Genomic DNA, 5,660 nt, shown 5'->3' with positions numbered 1-5,660 from the left:
GGAATCAGAAAAGACCTCGAATAGCTAAGACATTACTCAGGAATAAAAACAAAGCAGGAGGAATCAAACTACCAGACCTCAGACTATACTATAAAGCGATAGTGCTTAAAACAGCATGGTATTGGCACAAAAACAGAGAGGTAGATGTATGAAACAGAATAGAAAGCCAACAGATGAATCCAGCTACCTACCGTTACCTCATCTTTGATAAACCAATACAATGCAATTCTTGATCCAAGTTTTCATTTTTGATACCTGAAACCAAATCTTCCTACTGCTAACTTATATTTGTGATATTTTTGCTTTACAAAAGAAGGTCCAAATATGTGGATCTTGGGGGAACATTTGCTAATGAGGTGATCTCAGCAAAGTGAAGAGGAAATTATTGGTTTTGCAGAGGGGAATAACCTAGATCCTCCAGAAGTAATTAGGCAACAAATACCTGAGTTGAGAGAATTAAAATCTGAGAGAAGCCTGTGGAGTGTAGTAAAGGAAATCTGGGTCAGAGGCTGCTTGCATGTGGGCTTAGCGCTGGAGGCCTGTGGACATGAGCTTATTCCTTTCTGTCCAGGGGTCAGACCCTGGCAGAAGAATAAGCCACAATTGGCTTGGTCATAATTTACAGTCCCCGTAGCTATTATTGAAATTCAGTTAAATTAAGCTCTTTGTAAATTTGTCAAATCATTTCTTTTCTAGATATTTTGCATAAGCAAGTCTGCCTTGCTATAAAATCGAAACACAACAAAATTTATTTTGTGGTTAAATATCCATTGTCCATGGACAACCACAGTGTTGTCTCAGTTATACCCAATCCCTGCTCAGACTCACCCAAAGGGGACCTTTGAAGGAAAAGAAACAGAACTCTCTTATTCTGTCTGGTAAATTTCCAAAATATACCATGGGAAGCAAAAGATGGATTATAGCTATGGAAGTACACTCAGGATATTTAGCAGTTCTTGAGACATTCAAATAGGAATAAATTACCCAAGCTTGAATACTTGGGATTCCTGATGAACTGAAGTTGCCAAGCTCTGCAGAAGGATCAAAAGGCTACTGAATAGCCGGGTGCACAAACTAAATGAGGCCATACTGGAGTTATACCCCTTCCTGTATTCCTGCTGACACTAAGTTGACTGCACCTTCCTCTGAAAATGCATTAGGCAAAAAGACTTTGCTCACACAGTCTGAACATCAAGCCCTGAACACTGAGTCCTATGCTGCTAGAGATCTGGGCTATTTGACTAAGGCAAACCTGAGGTTCTGGGAATTGACCACAAAGCCCTAGGATAAACCTATCATGCTCTGGCTGGGGCCTACACATCATTTCTGCACTGTAAAACCTCAGAACTTCATCCCAAGGAGGGGCATCTTTACTTATGGGACAGTGGTGTTTCCAGGCCTAGGAAGCAAAAGAGTGAATTAAAAAACTCACCTTGCCATAAAAGAGAATATTTCCCACAATAGGCAGATGTGTGGGCCCAGGAATTCCCAGTTTCTCAAAAAGTCCATGTGAATGGGTGCCATATCTATTGAGTGAAAGAGAAAGGCAAGTCACAGAGATTGTGATTTTAAACATATGGGAGCTGTCCAGGCACTGACTCAGGAACTGAAATGGTCAAGGGAGAGAGGTCACATGTAGGCAATAAGGAATAACTGCAACTCCAACAGCAGTAACTAGTCATCATCTTCTCTCCTGCCTCCTGTATGCGGCACAATGAAAATCACAATGCTTCGCCAAAAAGAGATGAAGTCTTCACAGTCCAAATCCTGGAATGAGCATTTCGTAAGTGTCCCCACATTGAGTGCTCCTGAGGGATTCAAGCTCTAATTCTTCCAGGACATTTCATTTTCTTATGTCTATCTAGAAATATAATTCTTCCATGATTTGGATATTCTAACCCTAGGTAAAAAGGGCAACAAATCATTTTCTTCTATTCTGAATATGATTTTGCATATGTACATCCACTCAATCACAAAGGGTCACTAACACAATAGCAATAACAAAAATAAATAAATAGGACTTAACCAAATTAGTAAGCTTCTGCACAGCTATGGACACAATCAACAAATCAAATAGACATCAATTAGAATGGGAAAAAATATTTACATGCTATACATCCAACAAAAGTTTAATACCCAGAAGTTACAAGAACTCAAGCAAATCAACAAGGAAAGAGGAAACTACTTCAATAATCATAGGGCAAGAGACATGGACAGAATCTTTTCCTAAGAGGACAGATGAATAGCCAATCAACACATGAACAAATGCTCACCATCAGAAAAATTCAAATTTAACCTCTTTGAGATACTGCCTAACCTCAGTGAGAATAGCCCATATCACAAGGTCCCAGAGCTGCAGATGCTGACACAGGTGTGGAGAGAGGGGACCACTTATGAACTGTTGGTAGAATTGCAAACTAGGAGAACCCTTCTGAAGGAAGTATGGCGAATTCTCAAAGAGCTAAAAGTAGACCTTCTACTTGATCCTACAATTTCATTACAAGGTACCTAGCCATTAAAAAAAGTAAATTTGCCATAAGGATATTTTCAGCAACCTGAATGTTTATAGCAATTCAATTCACAATCACAAAAATGTGAAAACAACCCAGTGCCCATGAACACATGAATGGGTTCTTAAAGTATGGTATAATTATACTATGGAATACTATTCAGCCATTAAAAAGATGGACACTGAATCCTTTGTATTTACCTGGAGGGCTTTGGACAATATTCTCTTAAGCCCTAAGTATCTCAAGACTGGAAAAGCACTAATATGAAGGTAGTAAATGACATAATATATGGTGGGGGATAAGGGAATGAGGGAGTATGGAGAGGGGAGAGGGTTTGGGGTCATGGTGTATGGCACACCTCTTGGGGGTGGGACACAATATAAGAAGAACTTTATCTAACAAATGCAATCAGTGTAACCTAATTCTTTGTACCCTCAATGAATCCCCAACAATAAAAAAAAAAGATCAGAAAAGCAAGCATCCCATATACTTAATACTATTTTGCAATTAGTATATCAACAACTATAGACCCATATGAGAGAAAAACACAATTAAATTACAAGCAGTTGGGAAAATGGGAGGGGGTTCATTACATTCACATCAGATGGGTACAGTGTGGGAGTATACAGCATACCTCTTGGTGAAGTACTCAAGTGCAACCCAAACAATGTAACCTAATTGTATGTGTGCTTATGTTAATATGAAATTTAAAAAAAAATAAAAATTTTTTAAAATGTTAAAATTTTGGCTTGGGGCCTGTAGTTGTTAGGGTGCTGGCTGCATATGCTGGGCCTGGTGGGTTCGAACCTGGCCCAGGCCTGCTAAAGACATCAATGGGAAGTACAACAAAAAAATAGCTGGGCATAGTGGCAGGTGCCTGTAGTCCCAGCTACTTAGGCAGCTGGGGCAAGGGAACCACTTAAGCCCAAGAGTTTGACGTTGCTCTGAACTGTGACACCATGGCACTCTACTGAGGGCAACATAATGAACATCTGTCTCGAAAAAAAAAAAAGGTTAAAATTTTAAAAAAGAAATTTCCAATAGCTTATGGTGACACTGTGCTTACAGTTTGTTCGAGGCTTTTATGTTTTTCTCTCTCTCTAAGCTCTGACCCTGTTTTAATATCTGACCCTTCCTAAGTCTGTCTTCATGGTGAGGCCTTGGAGGAGTCAGAATGTTCTTATTTCTACAGAATGACAAACATTTCAAGGCTTGCATTGTACTGGAGAAGTGTAAGCACTTTTAACCTGCACCTAAGGCCCCATAATCAGATGATCTGGTTAATTTGAGCTACTGGGGAGGATGATTGACCCGTTTGTTCCCAGAATGACACTCTATAGAGGAATCAATAAGGACAGAATCCATGCCTAGGCTATTCTTCCCCTCATAGAATCCATCCCTTCGACAAGAGATACTGAGAAGCACAGTGCCATTCTCAGTCACCTCTTCCAAAGAAGTCAAGCACAAAGCCACCAATTTACTGCCTCTGCACATCAGCTCCCTCTGTAGGAAAACACAAAAGACTGATGCAGCATCTTTGGTGTGTCATATATAAACTCTCCCAAGTGGCATTCTGGTCCCCACTCTGGTGCTACTAAGGGAAGGCAGATGGGAGGAAGAAGAGAGGCTGAGGGGAGGTGCTGCAACCCACACATCTGACCATGAAGCTGTTGGGTGCACAAGGGTGGCCCAATGGAGGCAAATGGGAAAGTGTGAATGAAAAGTATGATGTGCATATGTGGTGCCATATGCTCTGCATGTGCTTTCATCCGACAGAGGGGCCTTCCAAAGCTCAGGTACCTTTCTGTTGGTAGCAAAACATGCATTATGCCACTTAACATAAGTAACAATAACATGTTCCAGGTAGTGGATTAAGACCTTCTGTCCTCTTTTTCAGAGGTTAGCATTTCAGGCATAGTAGCTTCCAAATACTTGGTATAAATCTAACTCTTTTGTAATGTGTAAAAAAGTGGAGTTTTGAAGGACTTAAGAAAAGAAGCTTGAGATTTGGCAAAAATCAAGTTGGCATTTGGATCCCTACCCAGAACAATGAGTAGAAACCTGTGTACCAACTGCCCAAAGCAGGGTAGCCTTGGTGTTTGTGCTTCTGTTCCTTCCTTTGTTAACACAGCCATGGCAAATCAAACAAAGTAATCTCTGCTTTTGAACTTTCAACATGTTACTTGAACTGTCAAGTGAGGTCATGCAATGATGTTAATCTGGCAACAGCATTGGCCCCCAAGAAATGATCTAGTCTGGTGTCCAAACTCATGTAGCACCCGATAAAGGTCCAGGGTAGGCTTGGTGAATCTTTTCCTTCCTGTTCTCCTCTATATGGCATTCATTTTTTTTTTTTACAAAAACAAATGCTAACCAAAGATGGCAACTTCTATGATGAGTAATTGTGTTGAAATAACAAGGGCTTTGTCTGTGGTACAGTTACTGACTCTTGGGCTGCACCAGTGTCTTGTAGAGCTAAGGTGTTGCTTACCTGGTTTTCCAAATCTCTGGTGACAGCCCCACTATCAGACAGACCACACATAAAATGACATGTCATGTCCCTGTACCCAGGCTTCAAGCAGGTGAGATGCCAACCCATCTGCCCTCAAGTATCTGCAGTAGACCAGACCTATGAGCTTCTGCTGGGTTAGGAATATTGTATGACTTCATCTTGACTTCTGTGTCAAGATATGCCTTTTATATCCATACTGGATCAATGCTGTATTTACTAATTCATGCTGAGAGATTAAGATGATTAAAATTGGATTGTGAAGTTCTGACATGTTCAGGCTGCTAGCAGATTCATATTAAGGGAGAAATAAAACTCCATTCCACAGTGTGGAAGGAAAAGGTTAAGGAAAAGAATCAAACTTTAAGATGTCCTCCAGAAAAGGCAATCAAGGGCAACCATATAGGGTCAGAAGAGATTAAACTTTCACTTTTTGCAGATGATATGATAGTATATCTGGAAAACACCAAGGATTCTACTACAAAACTCCTAGAAGTGATCAAGGAATATATCAGTGTCTCAGGTTATAAAATCAACACTCATAAATCTGTAGCCTTTATATATACCAACAGCACCCAAGCTGAAAAAGGAGTCAAGGACTCTATTCCATTCACAGTAGTGCCAAAGAAGATGAAATATTT

Source organism: Otolemur garnettii, unplaced genomic scaffold (assembly GCF_000181295.1).
Source record: "Otolemur garnettii isolate 467f Iridium unplaced genomic scaffold, OtoGar3 scaffold00142, whole genome shotgun sequence".
Lineage (NCBI taxonomy): Eukaryota > Metazoa > Chordata > Mammalia > Primates > Galagidae > Otolemur > Otolemur garnettii.
The sequence above is the reverse complement of the archived record's forward strand: the minus strand, read 5'-3'. Positions refer to the sequence as shown.